The sequence below is a fragment of the Tenrec ecaudatus genome, chromosome 2 (assembly GCF_050624435.1).
Source record: "Tenrec ecaudatus isolate mTenEca1 chromosome 2, mTenEca1.hap1, whole genome shotgun sequence".
NCBI classification, from domain to species: Eukaryota; Metazoa; Chordata; class Mammalia; order Afrosoricida; family Tenrecidae; genus Tenrec; species Tenrec ecaudatus.
In genome coordinates, this window is record NC_134531.1 from 252,059,789 (window position 1) to 252,079,780 (window position 19,992).

General features: G+C 43.8%; 1 protein-coding gene across 3 annotated transcripts in view; it reads right to left on the reverse strand.

The window, feature by feature from the left end:
- Positions 1–19,992, reverse strand: part of ST3GAL6 (ST3 beta-galactoside alpha-2,3-sialyltransferase 6) — a 125,591-nt gene that overhangs the window by 81,413 nt on the left and 24,186 nt on the right. For 2 of the 3 annotated variants that reach the window (XM_075542426.1, XM_075542427.1), the window contains exon 2: positions 8,828–8,975. The gene's annotated coding sequence lies outside the window, so the exon portion shown is untranslated. Of the gene's footprint in view, positions 1–8,827; positions 8,976–19,992 lie in introns of those variants that run through there. The other variant, XM_075542428.1, reaches the window with a different exon arrangement.

A 19,992-nucleotide genomic window follows, 5' to 3' on the forward strand; every position in this document is an offset into this window, starting at 1 on the left:
GGTTTTTCCTGGATTCGAGAAGCAGTTTGGAAGGGGCACAACATCGTTTCCTTCGGTGTTGTGCTTACGGAATCAGTGTACGGTTCCCCAGCTGGAAATGGCCTGTTTGGGGCCTGAAACGGGGCTGGCACTCCGGAGGCTGCTTCCCGGCATGAGCGGTGCAGTAGTGACAGCACGTGGCTGCTCACCAAAGGCGAGGGGTTCTCAACGCACCAGCCACTCCACAGAAGGAAGCGAGGTGGCTTTCTAAATATTTTCCTGAAGATTATCAACTTGGCAATGCGGTGGGCAGTTCTAGCCTGTCCGACAGGGCCGGTTTGAGTGGGAGTTGCCCGGAGGGCACTGGGCTTGGTGCTTGTCCTCAGACTGTGTTCCTTGTCTCGCACACAGCATTCTCCTGTGTGGCGTTTAGCCAGCGTTTAGCTATCATAAACAAAGCTGCATATTCAGCTAGTGGAGCAGTGTTAAAACCAACCCAAACCTCTCCACTGTATGGAGATAGTCCTCCCTCCCAGTGACTCCATGGGACAGAACAGAACTGCTTCCACAGGGCTTCCAAGGCTGTGCCTCTGTACAAAAGCCAAGTGCCTCCTTTCTCCCGAGGAGACAACGCTATCCCGTAGGCGAAAACCAGCCAGCCAGCTCCCCGTAGGTCTGCAACTACCTGTTCCAATAGAGTGGGCGAAAGAGCCTACTGTTGATCAAAATACCAAAAATATAGCATAATTCGAGATTTTACTTGTTAAAAATCCAAACTGTAACAGTCCCCTCCTGTGCCGTGAAGATTCCGGTTAAGCTCAATCAGTAGGGTTGTGCTGACTTAGGAAGGCATGAGGCAAGGCTATTAAGATAAATAACCAGACACAAGGCGCCTCCACTCAGAGGGGCTAGTCATCTGGGAAGGCCAGGCACAGAAACATCCCCCACTTTACACACACAAGGGTGGCAGGTGAGGCTTCAAGGGATGGTAGTCCAATGGCACCTGGAGAAATGTAGCTAGAATTTCATAATGATCGTGGCAAAATTTGCCTTCTTAGGATTAGTCATTGTATCAGTGATCATTAGAAAAATCTACTAATCTTTTCCTGTGATCACTGTAAAAAAACTAAAGCACCTGTCACATCGCTTCAGGTTGATAACTTTCCCTGGATTTTGGAAGCATGTTGGAGGTAGCGAATGCCATTGTTTCCTGCTGTCTCACGTTTGCAGAGTTTCTCAAATCAACCCTGTCTCTGTATTTAGCTGAAACAGGGACAGGCATTCCTGGTCCTGGTTTCCTGGCTACGGTTCTTATACTCCTGCATGCCCTTGCTAACGGGTTGTTTGTAGTTCTTTTTAAAATTAAATTTATTGTGATAAAACATGCATAATGATATCTGTGAGTGGATATATGTTTTTTCGGGTCATATGGTAAATATGCTGGCAGGGCTGCAGGATAAGCATTGGGCTGCTAACCACAAGGTTGGTGGTTCAAACCCACCAACCCCTTCTTGGGAGAGAAGATGAGACTGCCTGCCCCTGTAAGGCATCAACAGGCTCAGAAACCCGATCGAGGACTGCTCTGAATTGAAATCGACTCAATCACCGTGGGCTTGGTTGGGGTTTGGCTGACCCGAAGGTTGGTGGTTATAGGAGCTGGTGACCAGCTCCTATAAATATTATGGACTAGAAAGCAGTTCTACATGGCCGCACGGGGTCATTATGAATCTAAATCCATTTGATGGCACTTATCAACAATAATGTAAATGTATATTTAGCTTTATAAGAGACGTTACTGCATTCTAGTGGATATTTTTAAGCAACAGATCTCTCTGTTAAAAGGGAAAAAATACCCCTAATAACCACACTCAATTCAAATGCATAGCACCCTTACATAAGGCTGCCCAGTCTGAGTCTTTTGGGGAGCAGACAGCTCCTCTTGTTTTCTCCTGTGGAGCAATCTGTAGCACTGATCTTTTGCTTAGCAGCCCAGTACTTAACCCTCTGCGCCACAAAGGCTCCTGCAGCTAAAGGGGAAAAAAAAACCTTAAAATTATTTTTTTAATCTTTCCCTTAAAATGATTGATGCCAATGAGTAGTAAAAATGATTGACAGAGCAAGAACTTATGTATCACTACAGAGCACCTAGACGTGTGCACTCCTCAGCAGGATACGAGGATTGAACGCACAGGCTGGCGAGGGGGCTGGCATATGTAGCTTTCAAAATTATTTTGAATATCTGTTCTGAGAACCAAAAGGTTAGGGGTCAGGTCCAAGCCGTGTGCTCCCCAGGAGAAAGATATGGCAATGTGTCTCCGTGCAGAGTGCAGCCTTGAGACCTCTGTGGGGCACTCCCACTCTGTCCTGCTGACGTGCTCGGCAGGAGCCTGGGTGGCGCGGTGGTGATGCATTGGGCAGCAAATGCAAGGTCAGCATTTCGAAGCCAGCAGCTGCGCCATGAGAGTAAGACAAGGCAGCATTCTCCTCCCTCGAGAGTTACCGTCTCTGAACTCCTGCGTGGGCAGTTCTGCCCTGTCGCACGGGGTCCCTAGGAGTCGAAATTAATGTTTGTTTGTTTGTTTTGGTTTTTAATATATACTGGTCTCTATGAGTCAGAATTGGCCTGGGAGCAACAGGGTGGCCAATGAGCCAGGAGGATGAAAACACTTGAGAACTTGAAGGTATAGCTGTCTATAGCCTTCAGGTGCGGTCCGAATCAGGGAACCACAGGTGTGCAGAGCAGGGCTGTTCCATCGGGTTTCCAAGGCTGTGACCTTGGGAAAGCAGATTGTCAGGCCTTCTTTCTGAGAAGCCTCTGGACTGGTTCCAAGGACCAGTCTGTTGGCTAGTCGTCCATACTGCTGACCTTTGCCACCCAGGGACTGGGGCTTGTTAGAAACAGAACATCTCTGCTCCCACCCCTCACTCGACTGAGTCAGAATCTGTATGTAATCCACCACGACCCCTGGTGACCCGAGTCCTGGAGAAGCCCTACCGGAGGCTGGCAGTGGCTCCGTCCGCAGGACTTCATCTGTAGGATGCACAGACAAATCTTTGCACCTCAGGAGGGCTACGTCCTAAGCCCCCAAATTGACAGCAAACCCTTCCCCGGAAAATTGAGTCTGCTCACTGCAAACAGCGGGACACGGAGGGAAAGGATTCTTTCACTTGAAAGGGCGCTATTCCTCCAAGAGGACAGATTTTCCCAGAAACAGTCTTTAAGGTGAACTTGAAGTTCCTTCGAAGGTCCTTGCTGCCTCTTTTAAACTTTTGTATTTCTTCTCCATCTTTAAAATGTTCCCATTAGGAGAGCTTGCTGGGGAGAAGGGGGGGGAGACCCAGTTCTTTAAAAGTAAGTAGCTTTGGGAAGAAAGTTTGCTTTTTTTTTAGGTAAATTCCCAGGATATATTCCTTCCCACCTTATTTCCAGTCTGCTACCTCCCACCAGTATCCTGACAGATATTCTTATGAGGAACAATGTAGAATTCCTACCTTCAGGTGAGAAGTAAAAGGCCTATTGTTAAGAGTCACCTCGTTATCCTAAAAGTACCAACCGAACCACCGCTCACACCTTACAATAATGATTCCAATTATTGTTCTCCCCAACTTACTCGCACTCAAGAAGAACAGATTGCAATTGGAATTGGAAAAGACCACAAAGATTCAGGGTGTTTAGAGTAAGTTTTCACTTGGCAGCCAGGGTTTAGAAGAGTTTTAAAAAATTGTCAAAGGTCACCACCAGTCAAGTGCCCGGTCAACAGCACAGAAAACCATATGGACGCCGCTCTCATCAGGGGCGCACAATCGTGTCTCTTCTTTGCGTCTATAAAGGAACGGATGACTCAGTGCTCTACGTGCTCTCCAGACCAATCTTCTCTGGTCTTTACCCTTTTCACGTCCTAAATTGTCCGAGCACCTCGGCTGGCCTTGTTTCTGGTTGTTCTCTCCCTCTGCTAGCGCCCCCGCCCTCCCCACCCCAAATGCATATTCTTGTCTTAATCCTGTTTCCTAAATCCGCATTCTATAGACATCTCCTCAGCTACTGGCAATGATCTCTAATCTGGCTCCCCTTTAATCAGTCCACTTGCACACATGACAGACCTCTTAAAGCCCACCTCTCTTGTCATTCACTCCACCCCCCCCCCCGCACCCCCACATAAACCTCCCTTAGTCTGACAAATACAAAGGCAATTAATTAGCTTAGCACTGAAGACTTTTTAATTAGGTGGTCCTTTCCATCTAGTCTCTTATTTTCTTCATGTAACGTATTCTTTGTGCATGGCTATAAAGCATAATCCAGGGTCAAGATGACATACTCCGATAAAGTAAATCAGACACCTTCCCCCCACCCCCCGGGTTTGAATCTCCGCTAATTATAGGACCGTGAGAAAGTGGATTAATCTCTTTATACCTCAACTTCCTCATCTGTAAAATGAGAACTAGCACCCGTACAATAGGGCGTCCTGGTGGCATGGTGGTGGCGCACTGGACGGCTAACTGCAGGGTCGGCAGTTGGAAACTCCCTTCCTTGGGAGAGTGACTGCTCTTCTGCTCCCAGAGTTACAGTTTCTGAAACGCAAAGTGGCAGTTGTACCCTGTACTATAGGGTCTCTATGAGCTGCCCTGGGCTCGATGACAATGAAGTTGGAGTAGGGCTATTGTAAGAGTATTATAGGAAGTACTTGGGAAAATGTCTGACATATGGCAATATTCCTTCTTTTACAGCTAATGAGGTAGGAGCTACCCACACACTAAACTCTCACTGATAAATTAACTTCATAACATCCTTACAAAGATCCTAGCGAACTCATAGCTGCCTGTGTTAGCAATTATTTCTGCATATTCCCTGTGACATGCTGCCGTTGTCAGTGACAGGAGTCTTACTCCTCTCCCTCAGAATGCAAAAGGAAGGGCATGACCGATAGGAGGAATTCACTGGCAAAACTCATTTTAGAATTTGCCACCAGACTCTAATTCTGGTTATAGGAACACATTTTTTTTTTTGCTTTTCAGAATATTGCTCTGCAATTAGAAAACAGGGGCTTTCTAATCCCATAAAGAGTTACAGTATTAGAAACTCACAAGCATTTCTACCGAGTCCTATGGGGTCACTATGGGGTCACTATGAGTTGGCATCCACTCACTGGCAGTGAGTTTGAAAGGGCAGAACACAAAAGTAACAAAATGGTTCTAAATACTTTAGATGTATGGTTATCTTAATCCTCAAAACAATCTGTGAGAAGAAGACTATTATCCTATTTTACAGGCAAAGACACTAAAGTGCAGAGAAGTTATGGAACTTGCTCAAGGATACCAAACAGTGAATGACATACCAGAATCCAGGATCTTCACCATTACACCCAATGTCATCAACCCAATGCTACCTTGCAGTGACCCTGCGTATGGTTTGTCAGGTGTTGTCAATCTTTATGGGGCAGTCAGCCTCATCTTTCTCCCATGGAACGGGTTTGAACAACTAACTTTGAGGTCAGCAGCCCAAAGATTTTCAAATTTTGATTGATGTTAGGAAATATTACAGACTTCAAAAAAAGGGTAGCTCTAAAAATATCACTAAAATGATTAAAGTCTGTTTCTCTCAAACAAACAAGTTTACTGCCATCGAGTCTATGCCAATTTATAGTAAGGCCGCTGTGGGTTTCAAAGACTGTAATTGTTTATGCAACTAGAAAGCTCATCTTTCTCCAGTGGAGCAGCTGGTGGTTTCGAACTGCCAACCATTCAGATTGCAACCCAACATGTAACCACTATGCCACCAGGGCTCCAAAGTCTACTTAAGATGATTAAAATGCCACTGGCAGTAAGAAACCTGAGAATCTAGTTCTAACTTCAGCCTGGTTTCTAGCCGACACTTAGTGGATACGCCCAAAGGACTGGGCTATGATGGAACGAAAATAATCGGTTGTCATCAAGTCTTTGTCACCCCATGGGGGTCAGCACTGTAGTGTGTTCCATGGGATTTTCAATGGCTGTTTTTCAGTAGGAGATCACCGGGCCTTTCTTCTGAGGCACCCCTGGGTGAATATAAACCTCTCAGCTTCTATGGAGCAATTGGACCCTCTGTTCCAGGATTTCATGAAGAGGGCGGGCTCTCTAGTCACCATGAAGTGTCTCCGTTTGAAAAAGTCAGAGCCCAAGAGACTCCGAAGCACTAAATCCCAAAATGATTGCGAGTGTCCGAAATTTCCAGTACCATTAAAGCACAATGTTCTGAATCAATAATGAGTAAATCTCTAATGTATCAAATGTGCTAGGAGACTAACTCTCCTCTGATGATTCATAACTATCCAGAAAGACTGTTCATTCCTGAGCTAACCACGGAGCTATATCCTGGTGGACATTTGACCTCTGCTGCATTCTCAATTGAAAACTAGAAGTTGGTGTCTAAAATTTGTACACTGAGCCCAAGATTAGTAAGAGAATAACTCTAAGCACTATATTAAGGAAATTTATTTATTCATTAATTGTTTTCAACAGTTTTATTGGCATATAATTCACATATCATACAATTCAAGAGTCCAGCCACATCAAGAAGAGTGGTACAATGCTTATCACAATCAGTTGTAGAACATTTTCTTCATTCTTCTGCTCAGCGTTATTAGCTCCTCGTTTCCTCCCAACCTCCCCTGCCACACCCCCAAGGAACCATTAATCCAGTTACTGTCTCTATAGGTTTACCTATCCTGGATTTCATAGACAGAAAAACATTCAAAAGCAAACAAAAACTAACAAGAATAACCAAGTACAACAGATAAAACTGTAATAGGAAAGCAGGAAATCGTAAAAACTAAAAAATGTAAATGGATCCTAAAGGAGATCAAATGACAGGGTGCTAAATTGTAACCTAACTGCTTCTGTAACAATCCGTTCTCCACTGCACTCTGCAAGATAGACAGCAAGGCTAGTCCCATGCCTGGTCCGTGGTCAGAGGGGATACACCAGGGGCCTCATCCACATGGATTTCCTCTCCACTTAAAAACCAAACAAAATAACCGAACCATCTATAAAATGGATCAAGAGGACGATCAAGAGATATTACATGCTCACCTGTGTCCATCTACCATAATTGACTTTACAATGTCCTCTGTCTAAAAACAGGACATTAAGGTGACCAGATTTTAATATTGGCAAAGCGGGACACCAGCAGGGCACCATTGATAAAACTCATGTCTTGGCGAAATAACCAAATGGCAACCGAAAACCGTATACCCTAGCTGGTCATGCATTCTTTCCAAAAACTGGGACTTTTTAAAATGCCGCAGGATACAGGAAAAATTGTTAAAATTGGGACTATCCTGCCAAAAGCAGGACGTCTGGTCACCTTTCATATTCCTCAATTAAGATCAGAGGAAACTCGCTGAAGGCTTAATCCAAGGGTGGAACCTGCAGATGGAAATTTGGGTTTCCAAAGGCTTCTGAAAACCAGGTGTTCACAATTTAAGCTCTGACGCCATTCCCTCCTTTGGATTTGGTTTATAGTATTTACAATCTTGGATCACACAGGCTGGCGCGTTCTTCCATGTGGACTTAACTGATATCTCACTCAGACGATTGCTTGTTTAAAAGAATCTTTAAGACCTCAGACACCATTCGTTCGGCCAGCCAGGCACACACCAGTTTTCCCACCACACTTTGCTACAGCACCCATGTCTTCAGTGAGCTCCCTGTGAAGGCAAGCATCAAGCAGAGCCGTGTCTTGTTCTTAGAGCCATGTGTTGTTCTTAGAGTAGGGCTAGAATTAAGTGCAAGCCGCAAATCCATTCACGCATCTATGTCTCCGCATACATGTCTCTGGTTCACCTTAGAGACGTCATTGCCATTTTATGTTCGAGAACATTCTCAATCACCCCCCTGGGGTATCACTGCCACTGCCATCAAGTCCAGGCTGACTCATAGCCACCCTACAGCGCAGGGTGGAACTGCCCCTGTGAGTCCCCGAGCCTGCAAAAATTCATGGGAAAAGAAAGGTTCATCTATTAAGGTAATTTAATCGAATTCTTATAACAGGAGTAGTTTTTTTTTTTTTTAAGAGAACAATTCTCTGAGAGGGCAAGCCTCTTGCCTAACGTTACACAGCTTAGCAATAGCACCTCTTTGATACCTCGGACTCATGTAACATCCTGGCTTTAATTTGGGAATTTTCTCAGCCCTCCCCAAAAGACTTTTCAAAATGAGGATTTAGACCTTTCTTAGTTTGACGTGGGGCTCTGACAAGTCTTTAGCTAGACGACTAGTCTGGTCACCTGTAAAACTCCACCAACCAAACTCACCACCCTCAGGTCAATTCTGACCCACGGTGGCCCTACAATACAGAGCGAACTGTCCCTGTGGGTTCCTGAGCCTGTCACTCTACCGGAGTGGAGGGACGCCCCTTGCTCCCATGGCTGGTGGCTTTGATTGAACTACTGACCTTGAAGTTGGCAGCCCTCGTGTAACCACTACACTCCCTGTGAAACTAGTAAGCGAGAAATCAGCAGCAGTTCTATACGTAGAAAAAGTCCTAGTGGTGACGGCATAGTGGGCTATGCACAGGTTCTGCTAACCAAAGCGTCACCAACCCCTCGGTAGAGAAAGATGAAATTGTCTGCTCCCATAAATATTTAAAAAAAACAATCTCAGAAACCTAAAGAGGGAAGTTTTACACTGTACTCTAGGGTTGCTATGAGTCAGAATCAGCTCGATGGCAGTGACTTTAGGTTTTTGGTTCTATACATAGAAGAAGGCCTTTTAAGGCTATCAGCTCTGGATGGAAATATTGCTGGAGAACGTTTCAAGCACTCAAGCATGCCCAAGGAATCTAGGGAACAATAGGAGTGTTGCTTTGGCGTACCTGTACTTTTAGGAATCAGTTTCCCAATGGTCCTCTGTGCCGGAAGAGGGGAAGATTGTGGTCAATGAGGATCCGGAGGCAGTCTGCAGGATGGTTTGCTAGAGCTAATCCAAGTCGGACGTCTGTAGGGCTTTTCTGCTGGCAAATCCTGAAATAAAACACAAAGATATAAGAAAGGCTTAGCTAACCAAAATAATCTTAACACCAGTATAATTTTCTAAATAGGCATATTCCTTATACTTAACAAACTTTTAGATTTGATCCCCATAAAAGTCTCGACTAGATGAGGAATTTGCCAAATTTTCAAATAAAACCAAAAAATCCAGTGGTTCAACCAGCACCCCATATTAGATTCCTGTAGTTCACGATTGGTTAGTCAAAGGATTCAGTCTAGTCTCCCTGAAAAAAAGAACATATCCAGTGAGACCCAAAGCAATCGGGTCATGAAAGAACCATCTGTCTCACTGCCAGCCTCTCTGTCTCCGCACACAGGTAACACACACACACACACACACACACACACACACACGCATACACGCACGCACACACGTTCATGCACAGGGAGCGGGCTTTATTTTAATCCAGAGGTGAGAGAAGGAGCCATTGCTCTGAAAACCGTCAGAAGAAGACAAGAGAGGGAGAGATGGAGGTAGGAAAGAATACACAAACCTAGAAAAAAATGAAAGAGGAAGGCAGTGGGGGGAGGGGATTATTAAACAGCAACTGGTTTTGTGCTGTGAGCCACTTCTTCAGAAGAAAATGGAGAAAATATCTCAAATGACTCCTCTTACAGTTCTTTCGTTTTCCTTAATACAAGACAAATCCTGACACATAAATAAACAAATCTGTCACAGTCTCTGTTGTTTTAGGCAGAGTATCAAAAACCACACTCTAAAAACAAAAGTGAATATTTTTTTCAGAAGCCACCGAGCTCCAATGACCTTCAACAGTGAAATAATCATACTTGATGCAATACGAAAAATATTTGGATTGTACAAAGCAAAGGAAGTTTTTCCTTTTCAGTACACAAAGATGATTTCTGTATTGGGTGTGTCCGTGGCATGTTACTAAAAGGTATCAGAGGAAAGCAAAGTCAGTAGATATCATGTATTATAGGGAGAAAAAAAATTTTTTAAGTACTTGGGTTTAAGTCTTTTGGAGGGTAGAGAAACAAAACTTCTTTTTGTTTACTTCTGTGTACATTTTCGTTTTCAAAATCTAAAAAACAGAAGCATGGCAACGTGATGCTCTTTCAAACTCACAGTCATTGAGTCAGTTCTGACTCACTGTGACCCTACAAGACAGAGCAGAACTGCCCCCGTGGGTTTCCAGCACTGTCAATCCTGACTGAAGTAAAAAACGTTATCTTTCTCCCAGGGAGCAACTGGTGGTTTGGAACCATTGACCTTGCAGTTAGCAGCCCAGTGTGTAACCCACTACACCACCCAGCAGTTCCTCTGTGCCCTTTAGAAGCAGAACTATTTATAACAGGAAAGGGTCTCCGCCGTGAGAAAGGATTTTGAACCAAAAAGACAGAGAGAGAAATTTTCAATGGACTCATTCCAAAAGCGTGAAAAGTACCGATGATGAGCTGCCACTTTAGATTTCACCAGCTGGAATAAAGCGGGAAAGGCCCTGAATAAGATGATGGTAAAGAAACCTCAAACAACGTTATACCAGGAACTCCTGGGAGCATGGAGATTTTACTAAACCTGAAAAGCGTATTCAGGTAACTCATTTTTGTGTGTGATGGACCTTCATTAAAGAGAGAAGTTACCCTGGTGCAGAGGGCTGCCAGGGGATGGATCCAACCAGGGCCGGTGACTATCGGAGGCGTTGAGATGTGAGCGCAGTCCTCGGAAGAACTCACTGAGAGCGCATAAAGGGCAAACAAATCCGTCTGGGAAAACGGAGCAGCCAGAATTGCTCCATTGAAGTGAGGATGGCAAACCACAAAGGTAACGGGGGCGATGGTAGTTTGGTGAGAGGAGAATTCTCGCCTCTCAATGAGCAGGTGACTTGTTGATTCCAGGCCACTGTGTCTCTTGTACGACTCCCATGCCTTCATCCGTGGAGCATGACATGGTGCTGATGATAACCGGCTTTCCACTGAGGCTGCAAACCAAAACAAAGCAGCACAAATAGTCTTGCCGCTTGCTCCTGAAAAGCAGCCAAAAAACCTCTCTGGGTCATAACAGATCCATATACAGCTGGTCCCACGGATGGTTTTGTCTTTGTTAGGTGCTGCCCATTGGTCCTGACTCACAGCCATCTTACTTACAACAGGATGAACCACTGCCCAGGCTGGGTCACCCTCACAATTGCGCTCGTGTTTGAGTCCCTCGGTACAGGCACTGCTATGTCAATCCATCTCGTCGATTTCCCCCATTTCTTTGCACTGCTCCTTTACCAAGCATGATATCCTTCTCCCGGGACTGGTTTCTCCCGACAACATGGCAGCCTCCAAGGAACATTCTGGCTATCCTTCTTGCAAGACAGATTTATTTCTTTTGGCAGTCCATGGTACTTTCAACATTCTTGGTCAGAACCATAATTCAACTGCGTTGATTCTGCTTCTTCAGGCTCTCTTATTCAATGCCCAATTTTCACATACGAAGCCATTGAAAATACAATGGCTTGGTTCAGGTGCATCTCAGTCCTCAAGGAGCATCCTTGTTTATTAACACTTAAAGAGTCATTGTGCAGCAAATTTACCCAATCAATGTATGTGCCCTTTGATCTTTTAAAAATCATTTTATTAGGGACTCATAGAACTCTTATCACAATCCATACATACATCAACTGTGTAAAGTACATTTGTACATTCATTGCCCTCATCATTCTCAAAACATTTGCTCTCCACTTAAGCCCTGGAATCAGCTCATTTTTCCCTTCCCTCATGAACCCTTGATAATTTACAAATAATTATTTTGTCATATCTTACACTGACCAACGTCTCCCTTCACCCATTTATCTGTTGTCTGTCCCCCAGGAGGAGGTTATATGTAGATTCTTGTAATTGGTTCCCCCTTTCTACTCCACCCTCCCTCCCAGTATCACCTCTCTCACCGCTAGTCCTGAAGGGATCATCCACCCTGTATTCCCTCTGTTTCCAGTCCCTATCTGTATAAGTGTTACAACATGTGGTCTAGCCAGAATCGTAAGGTAGAATTGGGATCATGACATTGGCCAGGGGGGAGGGGGGAGAGTGGAAGCATTTAGGAACAAGAGGAAAGTTGTATGCTTCATTGTTGATACACTGCACCCTGACTGGCTCATCTCCACCCCGCAACCCTTCTGTAAGGGGGTGTCCAATTGCTTTAGGTCTCCACTCCACACTCACCCTTATTCACAATATGATTTTTTGTTCTGATGATGCCTGATATCTGATCCCTTTGACACCTTGTGATCACACAGGCTGGAGTGCTTCTTCCATGTGGGCTTTGTTGCTTCTGAGATAGATGGCCACTTATTTGTTTACCTTCAAGCCTTTAAGACCTCAGATGCCAAGGGGCTTAAGTGGAGAGCAAATGCCTTGAGAATGATTGGGGCAGGGAATGTATGGATGTGCTTTATAAAATTGATGTATGTATATGTATGGATTGTGGTAAGAGTTGTTTGAGTCCCTAATAAAATGTAAAAGAAGAAAAGAGAAAAAAAAGATTAGGGCAAAGACTGTACAGATGTGCTTTATACAATTGATGTATGTATATGTATGAACTGTGAAAAGAATTGTATCAGCCCCAATAAATTGTTAAAATAAAAAAAAAATTTAAAAAAAAAAGACCTCAGATGCTATGTCTTTTGGCAGCCAGGCACCATCAGCTTTCTTTACCATATTTGCTTATGCACCCGCTTTGTCTTCAGCAATTGTGTCAGGAAGGAGAGCATCACGAAATACCAGTTTAATAGAACAATGTATTCTTGTATTGAGAGAGTGCTTGAGTGGAGGTTACTTTATGTCTATCTGCTACCTTAATGTCCATCCACTACCTTAATACTAAACTTATACATATATATACATAGATCTATTTCCACATCCTCATACATAAACATATTTACATATGTGCATGCCTTTATTTAGACCCCTATAAATGCCCTTTGCCTCCTAGCTCTTTCCTCTATTTTCTTTTACTTTTCTCTTGTCCCACTGTCATGTTCAGCCTTCATTTGTGTTTCAGTAATTCCTCTTGGTTACATTACCCTTGGTCACTGTTAGTCTGGGTACATTAAAGAAACAAATCCACAGAAACTCATGTATAAGAGAGAGTTTTATAAAAAGGGTAAGTGCACATCAAGAAAACATCCCAACTCAATGCTGCCCAAGTCCACCAGTCCAACATTAACCCATTAACCCATATGTCCAACACCAATCCACAAAGTCCTCCTCCATCTCACAAAACAGACGCAATGATGCTGACTGCGCGAGGAAAGTCAACTCAGTGAATGTGTAAACATCTCAGCCCTGGCAGGGGTCTACACACGGATGCTCCAGCACCCAGGGCTGTATCCGAATAGGGCCATGTGGCTTCTCCTCGGGGATGTCTTGCAGGAAGTGAGTCTTGCCAGCTAAAGCAGGGAACTGGCTAAGGCAGCTACACCCTGGACCAATCATCAGAGAGCAAGAGACCTGAGAACTAGAAAGGCGAGGCTCACTGAGCCATTTATCCCTCTGCCTTTCAATTAACCCCTCGTGTTTATCAGCCATGTTGGCACAATAAACTAACTACCTCAGTCATGCCCTACCAGGCCTCCCACACTCTTCTCACCACCAATTTGGATCACTTGTTGTTCCCTTGTCCCTGGGTTTGTTAACACCACTTCCTTTCCCCCCACCTCCCCTTATCCCATGTCCCCCTGGAACTGTCGATCCTGTTGTTTTCTCCTCCAGATTGTTCATCTAGCCTATCTTATTTAGATAGACCTGCAGAGAGAATAACATGCACAAAAACAAGAGAGAGCGAAACCAAGCAAGAAAAGAAAACAAAACAACACCAAGAAGTCAATGACAAAAAACAACAACAACAACACAAAAACAAGAAAGAAAAGCTTATAGTTAGTTCAAGGACTGTTTGTTGGCCTTTAGGAGTGTTTTCTGGTCAAGTCTGATGGGCATGAAGCACTGGCCCCAAAGTCTATTTTTGGTATTTCCTGGGGACTTCATTGCTCTGTTCCCCTTGCTGTTTTGTTCCATGCCCTTAGTGTTTTGCCTTGGTGTGGTGGGATCAGATCTGGCAGGATTCCCACATTGTCTCTCCAGTGTTGCCCCCTGTAGGGTTATGGGTCAGTGAGGGATGTCGTGTCTCATAGTGGGGCCAGCCATATGGTCTTCTCTGTGGATTGAGTGCTCTGAGCGGGAATATCATCCTCAAGGCTTGGTGGGCCAGGATGTGCTCCACTCTCTCTTTCTCCCCCTTCATTTGCTCTCATGTGCTCTGATCAGACATGTCCCTCTCCTGGAGCTGCAGCTTCAGTGAAATAAAATTCAGTGAAATAATTTCTTCCGGGGGAAGGAGCAGGTGTCCAGGTAGTCGGGACTGGGCCTGGCCCCTGCCCTTTGATCTCTTGACAGCTGCTTCCATTAGCATTGATTGTGGATCCAAGCAAGACAAAATCCTTGATAATGTCAATCTTTTCTCCATGTAATATGATGTTACTGACTGATCCAATTATGAGGATTTTGATCTTCTTTGACATTGAGCTGTTATCTATACTGAAGGCTGCAATCCTTGAACTTCATCAGCAAATGCTTCAAGTCCTCACTTTCAGCGAGCAAGGTTGTGACATCGCATGTCTCAGGTGGTTAATAAGCTTCCCTCCAATCCTGATGCCCCGATTTTCTATATATATAAAATCCAGCTTCTCTGATGATTAGCTTGAATAAGCACAAATAAACATCTTTCTGGTATTCTCAGCTTTAAGCCAGGATCCATCTGATGTCAGCAATGATATCCCTGAATCTGGCTGGCCTGAACTTCTGGCAGCTCTGTCAATGTACCTGCCTGAGGTGGTTAGTTATTGTGTCAACCTGGCCAATACACACAGATGGGGATAAGTGAAGGGCAGAGGGATAAATGGCTCAGTGAGCCTCGTCTTTCGAGTTCTCGGGTCTCTTGCTTTGTGATGGTCGGACCAGGGTGTAGCTGTCTTAGCCAGTTCCCTGCTTCAGCTTACATGGCTGACTTCCTGCAAGACATTCCCAAGGAGAAGCCACATGGACCTACCCCGATACAGCCCTAGGTGCTGGAGCAGCCGTGCGGAGAACCCCTCCAGTGCTGAGATGCTTCATGTTCACTGACTCGGCTTTCTGCCTGCAGTGGCATCATTGTATCTGTTTTGTGAGATGGAGGAGGACTTTGTGGATTGGTGTTGGACATATGGGTTAATGTTGGACTTGTGGACTTGGGATGCTTTCTTGATGTGCACTTACCCTTTAAATAAAACTCTCTTATACATGAGTTTCTGTGGATTTGTTTCTCTAAAGTACCCAGACTAACACACTGCATAACTGCTGTTGGATGATTTGCAGCAAAATTGTACTTGCATATGATATTAATGATATTGTTCTTTAGTTTGAGCATTCTCTCGGGTCACCTTTCTTTGGAATGGGTACAAATATGAATCTCTATCAGTCAGTTGGCCAAGTAACTGCTTTACAAATTCGTAGATGAGTGAGTGCTTCCCGTGCCTCACAGGCCTGTTGAAACGCTTCCATTGGTATACCACACATACCTGGAGCCTTGTGCTTCCCACTGCAGCTTGGCCTACTTCCTTCAGTCCCATAGTTCTTGATCGTATGCAACCTCTTGAAATGGTTGAGTGTCGACAAGTTCTTTTGGGTCCAGTGGCTCTCTGCATTCTTTCCATACTTATTTGATGCTTCCGCATCGCTTAATATTTTCAATATTGAAATTTGATGCTTGAATTTTTTTCATGAGTTTTTACACATGATCAATTGATGGTCTGTTCCACAGTCATTTCCTAAGCTGGTTTTAGCTGCTAATATTGAGCCTCTCCATTGTCTCCTCCAAATTGATGCAATCCATTTGATTTGTGTATTCTATCCGGAGAAGTCCACGTGTATTGTTGCCTTTTGTGTTGTTGACAAGATATTTGCAATGAACAAGTGATTGATCTTGCAAAATTCTACCATTTGATCTCTGGAATCATTTCTATTACCAAGAACATAGTTTCCAAGTACCGTATACAGTCGTGTCTAAGCTGAGTTTTTTAGCACATCTTTACTGTGGTTTTGGTGGTAAAATTAGGTGCCTCAGTTGATATTCGGGTCAGCTTATACTGAAGTACATACAGTACATTCCTTCTTGTTTCCAACTTTTGCATTCCAATCAGCAATAATTAGCAATGCATCCTGATGGGATATTATGCGATTTCTTCATCATTAGCATTTGTGGCTGGTGCATGAATGTGAATCACAGTCATATTGATTGTATCCCTTGAAATGTGGGTACATATCGTCCTAGCACAGACAGCAGAGTACTTCAACATTGATGGTGAAACACCTTTCGGATGAAGAGTACAATGCATTCCTCTTGATTGCTTCATTCCCGGCCTGGTTGCCTCTGCTTTAAGAAGGTAGCTCCTCCTTAGTCAGAGTTTGAGAGCCTGCTGACCTGAGAGGCTCATCTTCTGGCACTCTCTCAGACCATGTTCTGCTTCGGTTCCTGACGTGTTTAGTATCAGACTATGTTTTGATTCTGTCCATAAGGTTTGCCATGATTAATTCCCCAGGAGGGGCAGCCTTTATCATGGTCTGTTCTCAGTCCGGAAGTGAGCTCTGCAGAAACATGTTCTATTGGGGTGACCCTTCTGGCATTGGAAATACCAGGGACACAGCTTCCAGGCCACAGCAATACATAGCCACCACGGTGGGACAAACTGACAGAAAAACGCTGGTGGCTCAAGGGCCGCAGTTTGTTCCATGATACATGGGTTCACTATGTGTCAAGGCCAACTCAACAACAACGAAGCACAAAGACAAAGATGCTACAATTAGCTAGGGAGTCATTGTGAACTAGAGATCCAAGCACAGATCTAGGGGTCATTTGGCAGGGCTCTGCAGCGCTGCTTAACAAACCTCCATTAGAAGCACCCAACATGGAGCACACTTTGAGTAGCAAGGCTGTGAGGTAAACAAGAGCAGTAGAATGTGAATTAAATCAGTGCTCAGAGTGAGCTACCCGCATGATTTGAGAAGTTCTTTCCAACTCTGATAATGGAGCAATAATTAATAAACAGGTTAGGAAGCATTTCAGCGGATGTTAAAAAATCCATACATTCAATTTTTTTTAAAAATGTTGTGGCTCGTATTAGGAAAATGGTTGGGGTGTTTCACAAGTCTTCTGTTTTCAATTTCCAACTTTCTTGTCATTTTCCTTGTAGTAGGGGTATCTGGAGAGAAAGCTAATAGTGCAACACACAATGAACCAAATCAAAATCGAAACCCAAACAAAACCCACTGGGGAGTTGATACTGATTCACAGTGACCCATAGGATGCATAGCTCCGCCCCTCTAGTGGGCGTCAAGGTTGTAAATCATTGCAGAATGGGATGCCACATCTTTCTCTAGTGGAGCAGTTAGTGGGTTCAAACCCCCGACCCTCTGGTTATCAGCCAAGCACTAACATCATTGTGCCGCTAGAGCTCCTCATATACTGACAAGCTGGGTCAGAACAAAGAGCCCCAAGAAAGCAGTCTTTTCTCCTGTTGATTCTACGTGTACATATAGATGTACATATAAAATATCCACTTCTAGTATGTATACTCCCAAAGCAGTGTCAATCATCATTTCTAGGTGTTTAATAGCAGTTATTTTGAGTATGATTTTTAAGAGATTCACTAAAATTTGTTTACTCCTTATGAAAATTTCTCATTCTGATATTTTAAACTATATATTGGAATTTCATAGATTCAATGTAGTTGTTTTTTAACTTGATTTCATTAAATTGCTTTGTTTTGTTTTGTCTTATAATCTCTGTTGCTTATCAAAGAACCATGACATCAAATTTAGAAAGGACCTTAACGTTTCAATGCCTAGAGAGCGTAGCTTTGACAGGGCATTGGCCATCTGTTGGCACCATGCCAGGTACATTTACATACACTAACTCAACATCAACTAAATTCCCACTCAACTTAAAAAAAACAAAAACATAATCATCCCGATCTCCCAAACACAACCTAATCCAAAGCCTACTGCAATACGAATGAATCAGTATCAAATGCAGTAACAGGAGTACTTGACAGAAAACACATTAGGGGATGACTGCTACAACATAAACCGGAGGAATAAGATTATCCAGTTACGTAATCATCTCCATGATCCATATGAGAGGTTTGGGTATTCAATTGTGAAGCAGAAGCTCCCGCCAGATGTACTATTTCCATGACTCCCCTACCCCACATGGCAAAGTTCCAGGTAACTCTCCACAGTTTCAGAAAGCAAGTCTGCTGTAGTGTATAAACATGCCCACAGAACATAGGTATTTGGAGCACTTAGAAGTATATAAATGCTAATTGTCCTGAGTCACATAAAGTAAATGTTTGTTTGCAAGTGATATGTTATCATCAGTTGAATTACCCAACTGTTGCCTAATCCCCTTCGTATTCTGCAAAGCCAACCATTACATGACTGACTACAAATATAATATTAGCCTTCTTAATATTAAAATAGATATAAAATACTTATCAGTACCTGATATACAAGACTTTATAATTACAATTCTACAAAGCAGAAAGAGGAAATAGCATATTCTGGATAGTTAAATATTCTCATTTTATATACAAAGAGTCTCAAAATGTTGCTGCAAATTTTTCATTCCCTTTGAACTTCATTGTTTTTTTTTTCCCCAAGAGCTTTTTGAAGCCACCTCAAATGTGTGAACACTATTAATCAGAAGGTTAATTTCACCAGAGGAGGTGTTCTGCTCTCATAAAGTTACAGCCTTTGGCTTAGATACGAGGGGGTACCCACCCCCCAAAAAGAATTTTTTTTCAAAGCTATTTATTGCTTTAAAAAACAACCTATCACCTTCAAATTACTCTCCGTTAAACTTAATACATTTGTCAAATTTACGATTCCACTATTGGAAATATTCTTCAAACTCATCTCTTGCGATGGCTGACAGCACCTCTTCTGTTTTTTTTCTTCACCTCTTCCACGGCAAATTGCTGCCCTTTCATGTCCCTCTTCATTCATGGAAACAAAAAGTCACATGGAGTGAGATCAGATGCATGGGGCAAGAGAGGAATGCTGTTTTTTGTCAAAACCTGGTGCGCTGAGACGGCTGCGTGAGCAGGTGCCTTGTCGTGGTGGCAAAATCAGGCCTTTAGTGTGTCACACTATTATGCTCTCTTTTCAGACCCTCTAAATAGGAAGCTTGATTGACAGTTTGACCTGGTGGAACAAACTCTAAGTGCACCACTGGTCGACATTTTCATCCGTTCAGCAAGTGGGTGGATGTCCAAAGCGAGGTTCATCATCAATCGACATTTCACCTTTTTAAAAACAAGAAAACCATTCATACGCTTGAGATTTTCCTGTAGCGCTGTCCTTGCAAGCTCTGTTCAACTTCACAGCAGTTTCTGTGGCAGTTTTCCCGAGCAGGAAACAAAATTTCACAGTTGAGCATGCTGTTCTCTTAAATCAGCCATCACCAAAAACGAGGTTCCAGAAAAGCTGCTTTTACGAAAAAATTCACTGTGACCAGAGAAGACTTTCCCAGGTAATGTCAGCAGGCACGCTCAGGGAGAGTTACTTGATGCTCACCGAGTGGGGAAAACAGGTAGCAATAATGTTCTGTCCAGCAGAGCTTTTCTCTGTGTTTTTTTTGGGGGGGTACCCCCTCATATATCTCCGGCTCACCTGAGAAACCTCATTGCCATTTTATTTTGTATTACATTTATCAATCACTCCCCTGGGGCTTCACTTCCACTGCAATCAATCCCATGCTGACACACGGTGACCCTCTAGGATAGAGTAGCCTGATCTTATGAGCCCCCAATCCTGCAACTCTTCACAGGAGTAGACTAGAAAGCCTCATCCTTCCCCTAGGAAGTTGGCTGATGGTTTTTAACCGCTGGCTTTGCGATTGGCAGCCCAGTACACATGCCCCTGCTGGATGCTCACCCTCATGAAGAGATCACTG